Below are 22,576 nucleotides of genomic sequence, written 5' to 3'. Positions count from 1 at the left end.
TTCCTTCAGAGAACAACTGAATTTGAACACCTGGATGCTTATACGGGGAGTTTGCTTGGTTGGCTAACACAGTTTGAATCGATACACACTGACTGATGGGTAATGTGGAGAGTCTCCTCTCAGGGTGTGATTGCGTGTTTTGTTCACTTAATGGCTTAATAGCTCCAGGGTAACTGAGCTGCCTTGTTGGCAGCAGAGATGTGTGGAAATAACCTTAATAAAATACAGAAGGGTGTGTGTGTGTGTGTGTGTGTGTGTGTGTGTGTGTGTGTTATAAGGAGGAGAGGATGGACCATTCATAGATAAATTAATAGGAATTGTGATGCTCAAATCAGCAGTAGAACTGTAAGTCGCCTTTAAAAGGAAGTTTGTTTACTTCAAAACGCGCAAATGTGTGCAGACCAACCTTAAAAAACACTATCCTTGCATCCAACTATGCCTACTTTTCTACTATATAGTAGGCAAAAAAAAATAGTATTATGTCCGAATTCACAGTTCTCATAAAACAGAAGGCGGTACCCTACTGTATTGCCTACTATTTCCGGCAAGATTCCGAAGTGTGCATGGACACTTTACAATCCCATGAGGCTACGGGAGAGGATTTGTGAATGGCAGTGAAGCTACACGTTGTTAGGTCACATGATAATTACAACAATGTGAATGTAGTTTTTTCCAAATTAAATATATACTACGCACATTCATACTATATAGATAGCACTACAATCCTCCTGTAATCAATAATTGTATCCCTTAAAAACCCCAAATGACATATTTTAAAGTTTTTTTTCCTTAAAAAAAGGATTCATGCCTTCAAATAGCTTGAATGTAACTCTACACCCTTGCCTCATTTAGTTTACATGGTTCTATGAATATACAAATTAGCCCCGCCTCCACTCACTCACACCAGCTCAGAGATCCACTCGTTGAAGTGATTGGTTACAAGGTAGTTTGTGACATCAGAAACACCAGCGATTTCAGAGTGTTGACTTGTGAATTTACACATGTCTTAAAGCACATTGAAAACACAACATAGACATATGAATAACATTAAAAACTTGATTTTCACCACAGGGGGGACTTTAAAGATTTATTTTTGATGATTTTTGCCTTTATTGTGATAGCGTAGTATAGAGTGGACATGCAGGAAGCAAGGTGGGAGAGAGAGGGGGGTGGGATTGGGAAGCGCACCAGTGTTAAATGACTGCGCGCTGCCCACGAGGCTATCGGCACCGACAGAAAACACTTATTTAATGGTCGCAAAGTAAGTCTTCATCGAATACCTAGTAGCACCTATTTTGACAGTATGCGATTTTCAACGCAGCTAATTTTTTAGCGTGATCTGAGCTATACTTTGAGCTATGTTGTCAGATTATTTTTTTTACTTCATCTTGACAAACCATTTAGTTGATTATGATCTTTCCCCATTTAAGACTACACAGGAGCGTGCATTTGTGCCTACCTAGTAGAAAATAGCTGTGCAAGGGCATTTCCAAGATGGCCACCAAGTGAACTGATTTGCTAAGAGTTAAATTATTGGGGCGTCTTCAGACATTGCACCAGCAACAAGAATAAAATCAATCCTAACACAACACCTCTCTTTCTCTGCCTCCCTCCCTTTCTGCTCTTTCTTATTCTCTAGAGAGAGCCTCTCTTTTAATTCAGTGAGCTTGCCATGCTAAAACAAAAAAAAAGACATGCTCCCTGTGCTGAAGCTGTGTCCAATTACTGTGGTGGGGGGATGGGCACTGCAGGAGTGGAGAAGGATTGTGACCTGCAGAGATCCTACGCTCCGGAGAAGCCAGAGATAGGAAATCATGTGTGGAAGCAGTCTGTGAGAATCACTTATCATTGGCCCATTTCATCCAGCCATAGAGCCACTCTCTGGATTCTCGAGACAAGTAAATGTTAGGGAAGTTAGGAAGAGTCAAACGTTGTCCGTATGTCTCCTTCCCCATCACTGTCTACACTTTGTTTTACTTGCAAGCCTGAAGAAATACCCCAACAGTAGCTATCTCCCAACAGTATAAGTCACATTTCACAACATACGTCTTTCCCAATGCTACACCATCATATCTCTACAACGATTGATGTGACAATAATACAGAATGGATCGCAAATTAGAAATGGTTGTTATTTAATAACAAACAATGCTCATATAGAGGACGTCCAAGGGAATTGTTCAGATTAAAGCATGTCAATAACGAGACCACAACTTGCATCAGAATCTGAAGCGTGCATAACAATAATCATCTCAATATGTTGGGTTATGTCCAAAGAGATAAATCAGAAATAATTGTGCACCCTCTTCCTATTTTCTAAAACTGAAGCTGGTAATTTAGGCCAACAATGCAAGGCAAGAGAATGCAAAATTCCCATTAGGATGTGAAGATTTACTGCATCATGTTCCACATAAAATGACATAAAATGATGGGTAAAGAACCCAGAGACTCCATGAAAATGGAGTCTGCATGGTAAGGACATATCAACATATTTACAGTCAACATTGCATCCAAGGATAAGCCAAGAACTAGCTCCCATCTAACCCACAAGTCACATGCTAACCTCTTAATGTTTTAGTTTGATCATAGATGATCCCAAGTAAAAGTTGAACTCAGCCATTACTTTGTTAGAAAACTAGTTCTGTTAGAAAAGTTGTATGTGTTGTTCTCGGCCGAGTTTTGGGGTTAGATCTGCCTTCTCCACCATTGAATATACTTAGCTAAATTAGCATCCTCAAATCAATTTCTGCACAATTTTTGGGTTTCAAGTTTCACAGGTTTTTATCAGCACTTCTGGAAAGCCATGTTTACAAGTCGCTACTCCAGCACTTACGAGGAAAAACTTGTCTTTAGTTTCTGAGGTTCATGGCACTGAATCTTTCAAAGAAATTCAAGTTTAATTTAAGACACTTGCAAGTAAACAAGATATAGCTTGTTGATTCAAGTCCGGAATGTGTCACGTAAAAAGCAAACCGTGATTAGTCATTTTAGATGTCAGTCAGAGAGCTGTTTCCTGTATAAGTGGGCGGTTCTTGGCTAGAACAAGATGTTATGCAGATACTCAAGAATCTGGCTACATATGGCTTTGAGGAACATGCTTCTGCGATCACTCGTCAAATTCATCAAACACCAAAGTTGTGGTTAGCTTTGCATGTACACAAGCCCGATTCTGAAGCAACTATAGTTGCATGGCCCTGTGGATTCATACATTCGTGTTTGACAATGTGATTTTCAATTCATATTTCTATATATTTTTAGGCAGTTGTGGCCTAATAGTTAGAGAGTCGGATTTGTATCCCGAAGGTCACAGGTTCAATTCTCAATGAATGAAAATGTAGCTGGGGGGAGTGAAAGACAGCACTCTCTTAGTTACCCTTAATACCCACGGCTGAGGTGCCTTTGAGCAAGGCATCTAACCCCCAATCACTCCCCGGGCGCCGCAGCGAATGGCTGCCCACTGCTCTGGGTGTGTGTGTTCACTACTCACTACTCCTAATGTATGTGCACTAACTTGGATGGGTTAAACGCAGAGGACAAATTCCAAGTATGGGTTACCGTACTTGGCCTTCACGTCATGTCACTTTTTAACTTCATTGGACTGCCTGGAGTACCTTTATTGTAGGTCCTGTGCTAAATTCACAGAGGATTCTACAATTTGGTTACGTAATTAATCCCCTTGTCGGGTTGAAGTGTTTATCAAGGCAGGCTCAGCAAAAAGTTATATTGAAGGCATGTAACGGCTGCAAATAACAATTGGCACTGACTGCATTTCTTGTGATCAGGCATGATTTTCATCTTAATTAATTCCTTGCCTTAATTACACAATGATATAATTAGTCTTGTTTATTTTAGCAGGTTTGGTGATGTGTGTATGCAGAGTACTTGACCTCCCAAATAGACACAGAGTTCCCAATCCTAATACATGTAGTACTTTTCAGTATTGGAATTGGTTGAGGTTCCTCGGGGGGACCTTAGTTTGGGGCATGTTTTATATTTTTAAACCATAGATACAGAAAGTCCCACTATATTTATGTATGAAATCTGCATAGCGTTTAGAGGCTATTATCTGAATAAAATTGGGAAATCTTCCACATTTTGAACTGGACCCCCCACCCTAAAAGCTGGACCTCCCCATTTCCAACCCGGAAATCCCAGACATCCTGCATCAATAGTTGTAACTCAGATGTTGGTATATTATGAAAATCCCATTTGAAAAGTGCTATAGGCAATTCAGAAAGAGTAAGTGTCGCTTCAGTTATCTCATCAATATTTGCAGAGGAATTACAGAGATCCTATGTTGTACCTGTTGAAAGACACATATATCAATATCTGTGTGTAAAGCTTTGCCACTGTTGAAATGAGGCACTTGACTTTGACACTGTAGGATTCAAGGATGGACCTTGTGTTTGATGAATGTTCTTCTTCCAGTTTAACCTGTTCAGGAGTCATTGCTCAGAAAGTTGAGTTCTGAATGCTCTATTTGCCCTTGTCGCAACATGCAAGTCAAACATCAAGAAAGTTACTTGTCTTGTATGCCCTTTAGACCCAAAGTATAGAGACATCTGTTTAGTCAAAGGCAAGATTCAAAACTATACTAATAGCCTACATAAAATAATATTAAACTAGTTTTTTAATATTTGTAATTTTTATAATATAATGTGTAGCCCATTTTGTTTTGTTTTTATTCTGAATTAAATAAAACAACAGTGTTGTTTGCCAATGGAACAACACGTGTCAGGGTGTTTCCAGGTTTTCTAGTTTTCTATGTGTTTGCTAGGGCATCGCTATATTGTGACTCGGGTGTTCTGGGTAGTTATTAGGGTATTCTGGATGATTGCTAGGTGTTATGGGTTGTTGTGAGATCTTTTTTAGATGATTGCTAGGATGTTCTGGGTAGTAGCAAAGTCCCTTTAAGGTAAGTCATTTGGCGGCCATTTTTGAAACGCCTCTTGGGCAGCTATTTCAGTCTGCGAAACTTCCAATTCTCCAAAGCTGTTCACCAAGCTTACAAAAAAAAAAATCATATTTGAAATCACCAATGAAATCAACTGTCTCATACATTTTGTTTATCAAAACCATGGCAACAAAAAAACAAAAACAAAAAACAAATCATGACCAAAAAAAACACTATTTTTTTCAAACTGGACCAGCCAAAGTCCTATCACTTTTCTCAGAACACTGACTGTTTCTATAGCAACTGGCCCTTCTAACTGCAGCTGCAGTGATGAGATGACAATCAGTGATTGGCTCTTTTATTTAGAAGGCGGGACTTATTCCACCATATTGTGGGTTGCACTTTCTCCCATTCATAGTAACATGAGTGCACCGTCTTTCTATATATAAAGTCTTTGGTAGTAGCCGCAGCATGTTCTGGGTGGTTGCAAAGGTAGTTGCTAGGGTGTTCTGAGTGGTTGCTAAGGCATTACCAGGTGGTTGTTAGGGTACTCAGGGTTATTGCTAGGGCATTCCTAGCTGGTTGTTAGGGTGTTCTTGGTGGTGCTTGGGTATTTTGGGTGGTTCAATGGTGGACAATGTAACTACTAAAGTGCTCTGGGTGGTTGCTAAGGCATTGCTAGGTGGTTGTAGTACCAGATGAGTTGCATGCTAAATTTTTATACTTAAAAGTAGGGTTTTCACATTTTTTCAATATAATTTACATATTGCATACTGAACTAATTGTTTTAATTCACCAAAATCTTTCCGTTTAGTTGACACTGTCATGGTACATTTTAGAAATGGTGAAAAACGCTTAATTATTCTCACCCTCCAGCAAAGACAGGAAGATCTCCAATGGGTTGTGAACTTGTCCAAAAACCAGTCTTCCTTGAGAGAGGAATAGAAAAGAGTGTATTTCTACTGCTTACTTTCACAGCGTCAGGAGACAAGGACGGAGGTGGTTACACATTAGCGGGCTCCTAATTAATGCAAAATTTGAAGGTGGGGGAGGAGCTAGGGTAATTAGGGATTAAACAGAGGTTGTTATGTTGTTCCTATTTGATGGGATTATTTACACACCAGGTTTTAATCACCGCCGTCCAGATGTCATTGAAGACACAACCTTTGGCCATAGCCGAGTGGTTGTTGGAAGCAGACCTCTCAACCAAACCCTTTCTAATTACCTCATTTGGCCTTTCCTCTCCGGAGCTGTTCTCAGGTTTTAGTGTGTATGTGGTTCAGTGAGTTGGCTTCATTTATCCAATGCTTGTTTGTTTTTAACACCTGCACGCTTTCTCAAAGGAGCGCTGATTGCGGTTGGATTGGTCTTGTACTTGTAAGCAGGACTACACTACAATGACTTTTCTATTTATAAAAGCTTGAGGAGCATTGCTTGAGGAGTTGGTTGGCACGCTGACAAATGCTTGTGGTCAAATGTCAGCTCTGCCTCGTAATTGATCAAATCTGACAATCATCTACAGTATTTAAGACATCTCACTTGTAAATGCCATTCATACATAAGAGGGATGCCAAAAGACAGTGCCTAGGTAAGTTGATATCGACAAAAAAAAATATTAACATTTCCAGTCTTGTTGTACTGAGTACTGACTACATTCAGTATCTAATTGATATTTCACTGTTTCTGAATGCTCAACCGTATGTTGCAGTTTTGTGAGCGGTATGAACAAACGGTGGGTGGTCCGTATCATCTACAGGCGGGACGCCCAACCTATCCAATGTACTGAGTTGTTCTCTAGGAGTTCATTGTACTTCAATACCATGCTGTCGAACCTGTCTGTAGCTGCTTCTGTTTGTCAATATTTGCATGTAGGATGATGTTGCCAGCAACGCCCCCCCCCCCCCCCCCCACATCCCATCCCCCGCCCTCCTCCTTTCTCTCCACTGTATCGCATGTGTCAGTGAGGAGCTAATCCGCACAGTCTATTTGCCCCCTTGTTTTGTTTGGTTTCTAATTTCGCCGCTGTTGGAAAATTACACATAATTGCAGCCTACAAATGCTAATGCCCCCCCCCCCTTTCTTATTCACCCTACATCTTCACTGCTAACAGCCCCCCCCCCCCACTGCCTGTCTCTTCTCTGCAGCCAGTAATTGTTAGTGTTGAAGAAATTCTTCATCCTATCCAAACACACTCGAAAACAGAACACCATAATACACTGATTGACAGTGAGTGGACGTTGTAGGTTAATTTAGTTGTTGACGCAGCAAAACCACAATGTATTCACTGTAAAAGACAGAATAAAGGGAGATGCATATGTTGTCTAGGTGGCATCTCATGCACCTCACCGCATACTGGTGAGAAATGGCAATTTGAAACGTATAGTTCACCTAAAATTGGATGACTTTAGTTCTTCTGTGGATTACAAAAGGAGATATTTTGTACAGTGTTCACGCTGCTGTTTTACATGCATGTCTGTCAAGCTCACAAAAAAACAACAACAAAAGCATCCCATAAAAGTAGTCCATTATTTTAGTATTATTTACGTACTATTATAGTATTAATTAATATTTTGAATCAACTTTGTTTATGAATGTTTCTCATGGTGGGTTGCGACAAAATAAAATAAAAAATATATAAGGGGCCATTTACACAACACCTACTAAAAACGGAAAAAATGTATGCGTTTCAGCCATTAATTTACACAACAACCGCGTTTTGGCAGCCTGAAAATAAAAAAAATTTGAATGCGAATTGGCAGTACAAAAATGCGAATTGGTAAAAAAAAAACGGTGACGTCATGTGCATGTGTCTTACGTGTTTAGTCTATAGGCACGTAGTGTTTCTTTAGAAAGTCACATCGCCAACTACTGGCTGGCAGTATAATACAGCGTTGTTAATCGTTTTCGCGGACCCTGTGTGAACGAGGATCGTTTTGACAACGTTGTCGTCTGAACGCGAAAAACGCAAAGTAAAAACTTTTTAGTATTTCAGTTTTCAGTCATTATTCTAACACAATAAAAAATGTCTCACCTCAGAAAAATGAACTTTCCTGTCCTGTCAGCCATTATCTGTGCTCGTAGCGTGCTGCGCGTACTCTTCAATTGCACACGCAAATGTGGAGGCGTGCGCTGTATATCACTTCACTATAGTATAAAAAGAGCTAAATAAATTACGAGCATGCAACATCGTAGTTATGTTGTCAATTAATAAGTCATGAAACTACCAAAAAGTACCAATAAATCACGTAACTTGTACTTCATGTAATAGCTAGGAAGGATTTGCATGCAGGTGTGTTCTATTCTATTCATCAGGAGCAGTTTCAATATGTTTCATTTACACTTCATGTTAGTATTGTGTATTTCCTAAATTGTGCATTTAGGATAAAATGTCCTTAATTTGTTATTTGTTGGAAAAAAATCTGTAATTCTCAAATCACACTGGTGCTTGCACATATTCAAATTTTTCATTTTACCTTTAATACATTTTAATGTGGGCCAATGGAAAATGTAGCTTGTTAAATTTAGCTTATTAATTCATTTTTTTCAGTATTTGGTGCACCCCCTGCAGTATCACAGCAGACCCCCTATGGGTTGGAGACCCCCTGTTGAAGACCCTTGGTCTATGATATTTTGGTCCCTATAGATATCTCACTGACACATGGATATTTTTCAACTTGGCATCATAATGGCTTTGATGTCAATAATGCCAAACAATATTAGTTTCCACACGTCGTCTAACTAATTATGACCCATTAAGTTTGAATATATTGAACTAGTTCTAATACTCTTTGAGAGCTACACCGAAGCCATTAACATTATATCAAAAAACAGCAGTGTAAACGTTCTTCGAAACTTGTCCTTTTTTGATAATAGATAATAGAGGGAGACTTGATGACAGAATTTTCATTTTTGTGTGAACTATCCCTTTAATTCACATAGATCCACAGGTCTAGATTCACATTAATAGGTTTTATAAATGAGAATACTGAAATTAAGCACAAGACACATGGAAACATGACCTTGGAAAAGAGCGGTTTTCAAAAGTGAGGTGTTGTGGGAGTTGAGTGAGACCGAGAGATAGAGCGAGACAGTGAGGGAGGGCATAAAGAGGTCATGAAAGTGGTTATGAAAGCTGTTGTGACCTAATCTTCAGTGTTTATGGCTTTTTTCAGTTGCAGAGATGCAGGCTGAAATTAGAGTGGGTAATGCCACAGAAGCACAGCAGAGACGACGGCAGACAAGAAGTAACTGCAGTTCACCGTCCCTCTTACTCCTACTGAATTAAATCACTAAACTTATTTTAAACAACGGCTGCATAACATTTCATTGCCTGCCTATTTAAACACTGCAATTTATGCAGAATAACCTTAGAAAAAGCCTAAATTCCAGATTGACACCAGGGTAGACCTCATGATATCAGGTATGGTGCGTTATAACAACATATGTTTTTACATTGCTTTAACTCATCAAATTAAGTTAAGCAATTTTCAACTTTTTTTATAAGTTATACAAGATTCAACTAATTTTTAAAGTCAGTTTAATGCATTTTAAGTTGAAATGACTTAAACATCCAAGTTGATCCAAGTTTAAGGCAGCATCTTTTATTTTTATACAGTGTTGGCGATGTACCTTTTCTATAACAAATACAGCAATGTTTTTTAACTGTACTTATACAGAATAATGAATAAAAAATGTGCTTCAGTTTTTTTGTGTGCTTTTTTATGTTTTTAATCAAGTTATGAAGGTGCTATAACCTGAGTCGTTATATATTCTATCGCAATTATACAACATTATCGTACTTTGTACATGAAACTCATCTAGTTTTATTGTAAATAGAAAAAATTATCAATGTTGCATCCATTGCGTCTGCCATGTTTTCTCACTGATGCCCCCAACTCAGAAACTCGGGCCTCAAAGAAAATCAAGAGTTTCTCTCTTGTAGATACTACATTGTGGTGCTGTTCATGTGCGTTAACGATACCACCTTTCCAACATGACTTGAGCACCATTAGTTACAACACAGCCATGAACTGATTTTCTACTTGATAATCAGTTGCAGCTGGTATAATGGGAGGAGCATTCTCATTCTTTGAGAGCCTCTGATTGGACAAAATCGTTTTAGTGCAACATGTAAAACATTTTTTTGCTAAAAATGTATTTTGCCGTACACTAGCGTATGGATATTGCAAAAAATACTTCTAAAGGTTTTAATTGTTGTTGTTTTTTACTTTGTTTTCCAATAAAATATATTTAAAAAAAGCTTGAAGGATCTTTCTGCTGCTTTTGACACAGTTAACCACCAGATCCTTCTGTCAATCCTCAAGACGAAGGGCATCTCAGGAGCCGCACTCCAATGGTTCAAGGCTTACCTCTCAGGTAGGTCCCGGGTGTCGTGGAGAGGTGAGGTGTCTAAGTCGCATCATCCAGCTACTGGAGTGCCTCAGGGCTCAGTGCTTGGACCACTTCTCTTCTCATCCACGTCATCACTAGGATCTGACATTCAGAAACAAGTTTTTCTTATCACTTCTATGCTGATGACATACAACTCATACCTCTCATTCCAGCCTGATGATCTGACGGTTGCTGCTCGCATCTCAGCCTGCCTGACAGACACTTCTTGCTGGATGAAGAACAACCACCTTCAACTCAACCTTACAAAGACAGAACTGCTTGTGGTCTCTCGGCCAACCAAACACGCCATCACCACTTCTCCATTCAGCTAGGCTTGTCAACCATAACTCAATCCAGGACAGCCAGGAACCTTGGAGTTGAGATTGATGATCAGTTGAACTTCACAGACCACATTGCTAGAACTGCCTGGTCCTGCAGATTTGCCTTATACAACATTAGGAGGATCAGACCCTTTCCATCAGAGCATGCTACACAACTATTTGTCCAAGCTATTGTTATATCCAGACTAGACTATTGTAATGCTCTCTTGGCAGGCCTTCCAGCATGCAAGTCAAACCTCAACTGATCCAGAATGCTGCAGCTAGAGTGGTCTTTAACAAGTCGAAGAGAGCGCAAGTCACACCTCTCTTCATAAACTTGCACTGGTTGCCAATTGCACTGGTTGCCGCTCGCATCGAATTCAAGGCACTGATGTTTGCCTTCAGAACAACCACTGGCTCTGCACCCCTATACCTAAACCTATTACTTCAGAACTACATGCCATCCAAAAGCTTGCGTACTGCAAGTGAACGGCACCTTGTGGTGCCATCCTAAAGAGGCACAAAATCACTTTCACGGACCTTTACCTTGACTGTTCCAGGCTGGTGGAATGACCTGCCCATCTCTACCCGAGCTGCTGAGTCTCTAGCCATTTTCAAGAAACTGCTGAAGAAACATCTTTTTCGACAACACTTGACCCATTAATACTAACACTTACTATTTAAAAAACAACAACCTTGCTACGTGTACTGTGCTGGCCAAACTGGGACTGGTCACGGCACTTGCATATTGTTGCCCTACTGTTGGTTTGATTGCTTCTATTGCTCTCCTCATTTGTAAGTTGCTTTGGATAAACGCGTCTAAAAGATTAAATGTAATGTAAATGTAAAATCTTTAAAACAAGATAAATTTACTTGAGAAGCAAGCAACACTGCATAAGATATTATACTTGCTTGGTCTGGAGGTTGGTAAGATTTTTTTTTAAGTCTCTACTCACCAAGGCTACATCTATTAGATTAAAAATGCAGTAAAACATTTATATTGTGAAATATTATTACAAATTAAAATAACTGTTTTCTATTTGAATATATTTTAAAATGTAATTAATTTCTCTGATGGCAAAGCTGAATTTTCAGCATCATCACTCCAGTCTTCAGAGTCACATGATCCTTCAGAAGTCATTCTCATTTACTTTCAATGTTGAAAACCGTTGTGCTGCTAAATATTTTTGTGGAAACGACGAATCATAAAAAACAGCATTTATTTGAAATCAAAATCTTTTGTAAGTCTTTACTGTCACTTTTGATGCAGCCTTACTGAATAAAATTAGTTTCTTTTAAAAAAATCGAAATATTGATTCAGATATTGTTACTAGTAAATTCGGCAAAAATACTATTTATCTATTGGTTAATATTATTCAATACTTAGGCTTAGGTCGTTGAGATCAGCAGAAAAGGAAAGTTGTTTCAAAGGAGGTGCACAATAAGATCAAGAACATGTATTTATAAGTTTAACAGTGTCATATATTGATGTACCTACTGAAACAAGGTGCTTTTACAATTAAATTACCCTCCATTCTTTTAAATTAAGTCATGCATATATTAAGATGATGAATAAGAGTAGCAGAATCGCATCTGCCTGTCTGGGGTTTCACTCAGCACTCGAACGCACCGTCGTTACGAACTAATCAAAAGCAGGTATTGCTAAGAGCAACAAGAAAAAGCCTATTCGTGCATGAAAAAAGTCCCACCACATTGTGGCGGACCATGCATGCCATTTCGGTGATGTAGATAGATGGAACAGGGCCTCTCCGACTTTGGAGCTGTCGGGGGAAGCAGAAAAAGAAACGATATTCTGTGACGAGTACAAGCGCATCTGGTTTTCTCGCATCAAATAGTTGATTTTTGAGCATTTCGGATGGGGACAAACGAACGAGACTGCGCAGCTTTATGGCGCATATATGGTAGATGACATTAGCGGCTTGATTGCACGGTGAGAAATGCCAGCGCAGGAATTTTCCTGTCTCTTTCTGTGGCGTATTGTCACCACATCTCGTCTTAGCGTGTTGCATTGTTGACTGTGTTTTCGTGGGTCAGGCCAGCTAACAAGATCTGCCTGTTCCCTTCCAAGGGCCTCAACACCCCTAAAACTACGCATACAAAAACACACACACACACACACACACACACACACACACACACACACACACACACACGCGCACACACGCACACACACAACCCTCCCCCACTGCGAGCAGAGGAGGCATGTGGACAAACCGCAGGCAGGGAGAGGTACACAGGGCCAGGGCTATACTCTCCCTGATTACTGCAGGAAAAACACCATTGCCAAGCCGTTTCTCTCGCTTGCTCTCTCTCAAACTGCTGTCTTGCACAGATACGTGCACATTCAGCCTGTTGTTTTCACGCAAAACACACAACAACACTGACAGACACGTAATTGGGCACATACATATGCTTACCCAACAGGCTACCGGCACACACACACATACACACACACACACACACACACACACACACACACACACACACACACACACACACACACACACAGACGCACCCACACAGAGATGTTCATTATTTCTCCAGAAACACACACACACAAACATTCGCTTGCACATAGTTCTTCAGTGACGTCCGCCACACACACCCTCCTCTCTGACTTACTACTGCGGCTCACTCACTCACACACACACACACACACACACACACACACACACACACACACACACACACACACACGCACATGCATACGCACACCTTCACACACTCTTAAACCCATAATACACTCAGACTCCTGTGAGATTCCCACACACACTCCCGGAAACGAGCTTCTTTTGTCAAATACTCACTCTTGCACGTTCACACTCGAACACATACACACGACACCTTTTTTTTTTCTCACATTGCATACAAATATTTTCTTTCTTAGTATTTTTGTCTTGTTTGCCAGTACAAACTCATCCTTAAATAAATAAAAATATATATTTATAAAAAAAAATATATATATTTACTTGAGAAGCAAAATATTGTTAATACAGTATATATATATACCGTCAGAATGAAGTGAGTTTATACTTAAAAAACTCACACACACAAAAAATGTCAATGGGAAAACGATTATTTTCTGACACAAAAGGCAGATATTTTGTTTTGTTTTAAACAAGGCTTAATATCTTTTGTAATTTTGCTTCTGAAGTAAATGTATCTTGATTTAAAGTCGACATGAAATGGAAGTTGCTAGTCTTTTGTACTCTATTGTGATGTATATCCAAGTGAAACGACTTCACGAACAAGAACAAATATAGGGCGGGACTTGATTTGATTGGATGGTTATGGCTTGCTATTGGTCGATCTCATGTGATTAACAGGTTGTCCAACCCGATCTCACAGCAATTTGAACGTATTTTACGAGGTGGCTAATTTGTTTGAATAGTATGACATCACTCGTACCAATGCGCACGATTTTTCAGAAGCTTCATCAGGAAGGCCGATCACTGGGGTGTAGACAAATCATACAAATTCGTACGTATTTGCAACTTCGTAAAATAAGTACAAATTACTGTGAGATTGCGTTGAGTTGTGTGTGCCGCACTAGTGCCAGTAAACATGTCGTCAGAGAAGAGAAGAGAAGAGAAGAGAAGAGAAGAGAAGAGAAGAGAAGAGAAGAGAAGAGAAGAGAAGAGAAGAGAAGAGAGTCTACAAAAGGGAGGGACATTTGTTTTGATTAAAGATTATGAGGCACATTAATTAAAAAAAATATGTGCAAAAGGATAAATCATTTATAATAAATACTGCAATATTCCATAACAAACAAGAACTGTCAATTTTGATTTCATGTGACTTGAAGTGACATGAAGTGTAAATTGTAGCTAAGTATTTACTTTTGTCTTGATTTTGGAAGGAAATCTGTGGAACTGAATTAAACATGGTAAAATGGGTTAAATAGCATTTTCAAATTAGGCAAAACGTATATTAATATGTCGCATTAGCAGCAGTTGGTCATTAACACAATACATCTTCATAAAGCGTTATGTCCTCCACGTGCTTTCCACGTCCATGCCTGTTTACATATGCATGTAAATATCATATGTAAATCAGGAAATGCGTGTATATATATATATATATGCACAAGGTGTGTTACACTGGGAATTACTCTGCTGAGTTTTCAGCCCTTAATAGCCTTATTATCGTTTTCTTCCCCAGGACTTATATATTCAGTCTTGTTTGGCATAAAAGAAGATGATGAGCCTCCTTTTACACGTTTGAATTCCACAAATTTCTTGTCCTCCTGAAAGCTTCATGAAGGCTTGTTCTTCATCGCCATCTCAGATACCACACTTTTACGGGCTTCATTTATTTTCAGAGGAAGGAAAGTCCTGAATTCATGGTCTTAATTTTTTGTAATTTTTTTTTTATTATACTTTCAAAAACTTCAAAGTTTCATAGCTGGAGTTATGAATTGGGAAGTGTGGCTCAAAGCATTAATTTTAACACATAAACATGTATAAATTAGCTTATATTCACTTCAAAAGTGACAGAGCACTCATAAAGACTCTTAAAGAATAGACTACATTTTTAACATTTCATAAAGCATCAGAGACACAAATCCCACGATATTTCCATATTTTTTAGATAAACTATTATCTAATATACAAATAACTCACCATGGAAGTTAGCCAGATTAAAACACCTTGAATGTATTTTTTTTCTCAACCATGTTGACCATGTTTACCAATTATTATCATTTACATTTTATTTAGATTTAAAAAGAATACAGCTTAATTTTGACAATAAAAAACATTTTTAAGCCTTGCGGGCTCTTGTTATTTGCACTCGAATCACAGAAAGTGCCATTAATTGCTCATTTGCGCATAAACATTATAAATTATATTGACTTCAGAAGTGACACCCACAAAGACCCATAAAAAATATTGCCATCAATGAACAACAAATCCGTTTTCCTCCTCCTCCCATTCATTTTGTGCAATCAACACATCAGAGCAAGCTGTGGCTATGACAAGGATGATCCATTTAAAGACAACCGGGGCCCAATTGATTATCGTCTCATTGTCCAGGTCCCAAATAATAAGATTTGGCTCAATTAGGGTACTTTCAAGGTGCGAAAGCAGAGTGAAGAGGCTAGTAGCGCCGGAGGCAGCTAATCCACACGGCTCTCGGACTGAGCGCAGTGGATTATACCCACTGCTGCTGTTTATCCTGCTCATACAGCAGCCATCCGCACCACAGACACCTCCTCAAGAGATAACATCTGATCTGGGCAGAGCCAATGTGTGTGTGTGTGTGTGTGTGTGTTTGTGTGAGGAGAGTCTGACAAACAGCAGGACTCAGGTTTCTTCTAGGACTCATCGCAGCCTAAGTGTCTGGATCCTTGCATGTTTTTGTTTTAGTGTTCATGTAGTACAACTGGTTGAGTTATAGCACCAGTGATACCAAGGCCGTGGGATTCCCAGAGAAAACGTGATTTTTGCTTGGATTTTGCTGTCTTGGATGAACTTCTGATTCAAGGTGCGCAAAAAAAAACAAAAAAAACAATAGTATAGGCAAATCGGAGCTATGGTCATTAATGTATTCTATGCAATAGAATATATTTATGTATTAACAAATTAAACCGCATTGTAAAGTGTTAACAAAAATGTATATGAAAATATAAGTAAATGTAGAAAAAGAAAGAATAGACGATTGACATGGTGTTTTACATAACATTTAAAGTTGTTTAAAGTTTTCTGGATTTGATGTGAGTTGTTCTGCTAGTGCTCAAGATATGTCTTGAACAAAGATCTTGTAATTTGTTCACCTTGCATGTGCTCTTTTTTGTAGTATGTGTTCTGCTACGACAACAACATGACAGAAGACAGGAAAGATTGTGTAACGTGAGCTGTACAGCAATTTTGGTAGTCTGTCAGTCGTGTAGTGAGGGCACGGCCTTAGTTGCATTGGATAAAAGCGTCTGCCAAATAAATAAATGTAAATGGATGTTACATGAGCCGCAAGGACTGTGCTGAGGCTGATGGGATTAGAAGCTCTTGATTGAGTCTTATACCTCCGCTTGAACTCTTTTCAGTTGGTTCTACTAAGAAAATTACACCTACATCAAGGTTCACGCGGACACACACAGTGTGTGCGTTTGTCCCAGAACAAAGCCTACAAATACACGACTGACTTCCCTGTAGGGATTTTTGTCCAGCTGAACTAGCCTTGCTGGCTAAACATGTTTAAGTACATTAATTTCCACAAACATAATGGCACATTTAAACCAGTTAATAACATATTGTTGGCTAATATGTTAATCATACAATACTTACATTTGTACTGTCAGCAAAATTAAGACATATTTATCACCAATCTCATTCCTGTCGTTGAAACTGATAAAATCATTGCCATTTTTACTTTCACTATCCAGCACCTTTAAATTATCAGCTGAAAAACTACAATTTTGGATGTTCAGTTATTCCAATATACAACGACACATATGAAAAAAAATACAGTTAACAGTTTTTTGCTAATTCTACTGGGGTGCCTCAGGGCTCAGTGCTTCGACCACTTCTCTTCTCCAACATGCCATCCCTAGGATCTGACATTCAGAAAGATGGCTTTTGCTGATAACATATGCTACCTCTCCTTCAGCCGGATGATAGGACAGTTGCTGCTCGCATCTTAGCCTGCCTGACAGACACTTCTTGCTGGATGAAGAACCATCACCTTCAACTCAACCTTGCCATGACAGAACTGCTTGTGGTTTCGGCCAACCCAACACTTAACTTATCAACCATAACTCCTTCCAGCCACATTGACAGCCACATTGCTTGAACTGCCCAGTCCTGCAGATTTGACTAAGATTCATAAATGAATGACTCTTATGAGCTGGCTCTATAGTAAATCAAACACACACAGCGCGCAACCAGTTTAGTCAGACTCCAGTATGAGTCCTCAAACCTCTTGTCCAAACCTCTACTCTTGACACAGCAGAAGTGAACTCATCCCAGCCTGGTTGGGTTTTTCAGGGGAATGGGGGCCCTCTTTACTTTTACGGCCTGTGTTGCAGGCCTATGGAGATATGGTTTCATTTTCCCGGAGCGGGACAGATCCTGCAGGCCCCACTGCTGCCAGCAGCTTTTATTTGATGTGGACGTCTCGTGTTGGGTTTCAGCACCAGCTAAACATATGATCTTCATTACAGGCTGGAGCAAGAACGGATGGTGGTTGCTGACTGGTGATGCTGGACACATAGATTTGGAGCGAGGCGTTAATACAGACCACACTGACATCCGCTGCCAGACTGGGGGTAAAAGTCAGCAGCTAAATCTGACATCAAACATGTATAGTCTCTTCAGCGAAATCTGAGATGCAGTTTTATCTAGGAGCTGAAATGTACCGTGAGATATCTGACAGGGTTTTTGTAAAGACGAGGCGTGTGGCGTATAGGTCATTGAAATCTCACCATTTATCACCACTGTGCACTGGGATTGTACAGTTCTTGCTAAAAAAAAAAAATACATCACACAAATGTGATAAATAACAAAACTAAACAAAAATGCATTTCCATGAGAAAAGTCTAACTGAATTACCCATGAATCTTTGTCTGGGAGCAGTACAGATCGCACAGGATAACCAAGATTCAGGTATCGGCAGATTTATCCAGATTAACCTTGATAAGAGATGCCTTGCGCAGAGATTACCGATGCGATGCTGCTTATGTAACAAGTGCCAACGATCAACTTGTGTGATGTGCCAACTTGTGCCAGTTGCAAAGTCTCCTCTTTGTGTTATTTTTCCAATATAAATTCATCGTTACCGATAAAATTTAGCCGATAAATAACGATTATATCCTTCAGCTGAGACACTTCAGATGCACACAGTTCACCATTATGGTTTTGAATTGCTTGAAATATGATTGGAATCACTTCAAAAAAGGAAAATACAATTAAGTGCAACATGTGCAGCGCAAGTCTGTCATACAAGCTACATAAAATTATAATGAGAACATTATAATTGTGTGCTTGGCACATGGCTTTTAATTGTGAGACTTTTGTTTTTGCAATCAGACTCTCAAAAATTATATACAAATTTGGATTTAGATTTATCGGCCAATATATTGGTTATCGGCTAACGGCTTTCAAATAAAAAGAAATATTGGTTATCAGTATCGGCCAAAATGTTCATATCGGTGCATAGTATACATATAGCCTATAGCTATAGCCTATATCTCTCTGCCTCTCTCTGACACTTCATCCACTTGTGTCGCTGTTGGACAGTGTTACTTTATAAAAATTAGGCATTCATACATTATTCAATCTCATATTTAGGTTTTGTTTCATTTTTTTGCCCTGTCAATTATTTTATAAATTGATTTCTTCTTATTTTTTAGCCTCCCGTGCCTCTTCTGAGAAAACAGCCCAGGTTAAATGAAAGTCATTTGGGTTAAGAATGACGGAATTCACAAAGATATGGTGCCTCAAATGTTATTATATTCAAAAGAACACAATAACATTCGAAAGGTCATCAATTCAGTAAATTATGGGTATTCTAAAGATTAACCACATTTAAAATCTGTCATACCCAGAAGGTTTGTTTTATTGAGCCTATAATAGTGTGACTCTCTGTTTTATTGTCTAGGCCTTAGCATCCTATTGTTCCCCCTCCGTTTGAGATTCAAAATATTTAGATCTCACATTTCCATAATATGATGGGACAGGAACATTCACATTTATTGCGTCTTTATCCTAAGTCCATTCTCTCCGTAAAATCATAACGGCACAGTATTTTATAACGCTCCCTTATCAGCTTCGGGGTTTAGTTATTTACTTTAAAATGGACTAATTTCTTATTCTAGCGGAGGGGGGAACGGCTGCTGACTTGAACAGCTGCTTCATGACCCAAAAAACTGTCAGTCTTTCCCTGGAATAAATTGTGGACTGTTCCATTTTCGACGGAGGGGGAGCGAGTATGTGGAGAAAAACATGCGGAGGGGAAAACGGCTTTAATTACGTCAGGATTTATTTTCTGAAACAAAATATGCATAAAACGGGTTTTGAAATACATATCTGATTGATTAGAGGAACTATAAGGATGATGTTTGAACGATTAAAAGTTTATGTTTGTGTGTGTTTACCTCAGCCTTTTCTCGCTCCGATTCGGGTAGGCTCATAGTAGAATCAATTCACAGAGAGGGGAGCTTGAAACCGTCCGCTCGTGCCCGCGCGCTGAGTTTGGTGAGCGGCGTGTTGGGTATCTCGGAGCTGAACTCTGGGTGTAAGATGTATGATAAGCTGTCCATCTCCAGGAGACATATTCATTTGTTTAAATGTTTCTAACATGAACGTAGCCTACGCTTGAGAGTGAAAGAAACAGGCGTTGCGCGCGCATTCGTTTTGTTACGGAAATTAAAACATTCTTCGCGTTCTTTAAGTTACATCTTAAAGTTTCTCTTCAAGTCAGTCTGCTCTCAGGGCTTTAAAGCGTTTATTTGTATTTACCGCACCGTTGTCAGGTGAATAAAAGCAAACATTACGGTTAATTTTCTTCCTCAGGTCTTAGTAAGTCCGATTCACTTGTTAATTTGATTGACAGGCGTCAAGTATTACTCATGCAACTTCTTTGTGACGTCACGCGCGTTAAACTCATGAATTATGTATATTATACATATTTATGACATTGAAAGGGTGATATTGGATGTGTAACGTTACTTTGTTTTGGTTTATTTTAAAATTACCAGATTTGTGCGGCCATTAACTCAAATTCAGACAATAAACATTTGATATATTTCAAAAAGCCTATTTTTATTTTAATGATTGATTCAATGAAATATAGCCTACTTCAGTTTGAAAATATATAAAATTTGCTCCTTGCTAAAGGGAGACAATTTCATTACTGTACGTTCACACCGCCGCCGGCGAGAGCGGCAAAATTCGCTCTCGCCGCCCTGCCATCGACGCCGTGAGATTCGGGGACTCTCTGGCGCTCTGACGTAGATTTTAGAATGTGTGATTTTTAAAAAACTTTATTTAAAGGAGCCGCAAAGCAAATAAGAACTGAACATAAATCAGTATCATATTTTGTGCATACTGGCCACACGTAGGGTAAAAGTTAACCTATTAAAATCTTTTAAATGTGAAAGTAACAAAACACCATCAATTTCAGACACCTTTTTCCATTCGTCGTTCTTTTTATTAATATCCCTGTATGTAAACAGGGACACGTCGTACAATAACGGGAAACCCGCAACAGAAATAATGAACTTTTCCTCCATTTTGCTTAGGAACTAATGTGGTCGGAACCAAAGTTTACAGGATTGTGTTCTCTGGTATCCTCTCAGGCGGAGCACTTCTACATTCCGATTGGTTGCCGCTGAACCGCGTCATAGCTTATTACCATAAAGTTGACTTGATTTCAACTCTTCTCGCCGCTCTCGCCGTCCAAGACGCGCCGCTCTCGCCGCCGGCTCTCATTGAAAATGAATGGCTTCCGGCCACTTTGACGCTCTCGCCGCCTGCGGTGTGAACGTACAGTTACAGAAAATTTAATATGTTTTAATTCATAGAAGTGGAGTGACTATTACACACAAAATGTTCATCCAGACATTTTGATGTAAAAATTCCCAGGTGTTTTGACACACGACTGTTTGATCCCTAATGTATTGTTCCTTATTTTTGCTGTCTGAGCTAACAGATATAAATAGTGTGAAATGAGGGCTGGCAATTCTCGCATGTAGATGTTAATTTTTTTTATTATTGAATCTTATTGTTTATTATTGCTATGCTACCTAGGCTACATACAGTGCATAACCTAAAAGCGAGACCAAACAAATAGGCTACACAAATATTTCAGTGTCATACCTTATGCATATTTGCTTGCCCATAAATGACCACATTTGTAAAACATCCAGAAAGCACCTACTTATGCATACATGAGATGATTATGGAAAATAGGCGATATCACATTCATACCACTTAGTTTCTCTCACTGTTTTTCTCTCTTTCATTATTCTGTTCATTTCTACAGGCATGGCTATTTTCACAGGGCCCCGTGTGTGTGCAGCGGCTTTGGCTCTTCAATGCACTGCAGGCTGACTTTACCAGCAGGCTGGGACTGATAAGGAAGTCGTATATGGTTGAAGCGGAGTTCTAGCCCAAAGACAGTCTCTCGGTCTCTCTCCACACCTCAGAACTTCAGCTCGGCTTCACTGCGCCCCCTGTGACCACACATCTGAAGTGCAGGCACAGCTTTGAACTGTGACACACGACTTGATTGAATTGTTAGTCACACTATACTTATTTTGAGGTATTACGGGTAAGCACGTCATACCGGCGTCACTTACAGGTTAGTGATAGGAATCAATGACATGGAATGAAAGTAATAAAATGATATCCGTATGAACAAACAACTGTGCTTCTACAAAAATAAAAATCTTGTGTGTTTTTTCATACAGGTTTGGAACAACATGAGGGCGAGTAAATGCCAGTATTTTCATTTCGGCTGAACCATCCTTTTATTTCTGCCACACTGGGATTACGGACCCCCATATTCCCTCCCACTGTAAAAATTCTCATCTAGATTTATTCTCATCAGATACCCAGGTGTGGCGAGCCACTGTTATTCAGAGCCCAGCGCAGGTCTTCATCAAGCGCAATGCACTGTGGGATAGGGCTCGGTCTGTGCGTAGGGGGGACAAACAGAGCAGAACAGGGTTCATGTAGGGTTGTTATAAGCTCTGTGCGTTAGCATTGAGTCAGATGCTTCGGGAACTGACCGTGTGAGTCATACACAAACAAATCTATCTTTAGTTGGGTTTCTGTAGTCCCCTAGCAAGCCTATTGTGTGGCATCGCAGTCCCGTCGACTATGTTAATGTTTGCACAGCCGCACAATGGTCTCTATCTGATAACATCATCTGCTACCTATCAGGTTAATACTAAACTGAGGTGAGATGGACCAGATAATGAGTAAAAGAGCAAGACTGAGGGAAGAAGAGTCGTA

At 39.4% G+C, this 22,576-nt stretch overlaps 1 long non-coding RNA gene across 1 annotated transcript; it reads left to right on the top strand.

Annotated features, from left to right (window-relative positions):
• The first annotated feature begins 15,898 nt into the window (after nucleotides 1-15,898).
• On the top strand, nucleotides 15,899-21,996 carry LOC306987844. Its single transcript, XR_013795265.1, has 3 exons — nucleotides 15,899-16,109; nucleotides 17,782-17,886; nucleotides 21,603-21,996. It is a non-coding gene; the product is annotated as an uncharacterized lncRNA (long non-coding RNA).
• The last annotated feature ends 580 nt before the right edge of the window (nucleotides 21,997-22,576 follow it).

The sequence above is a fragment of the Phoxinus phoxinus genome (assembly GCF_949152265.1).
Source record: "Phoxinus phoxinus genome assembly, chromosome: 20".
Taxonomy (NCBI): Eukaryota; Metazoa; Chordata; class Actinopteri; order Cypriniformes; family Leuciscidae; genus Phoxinus; species Phoxinus phoxinus.
The sequence above is the reverse complement of the archived record's forward strand: the minus strand, read 5'-3'. Positions and strand labels throughout refer to the sequence as shown.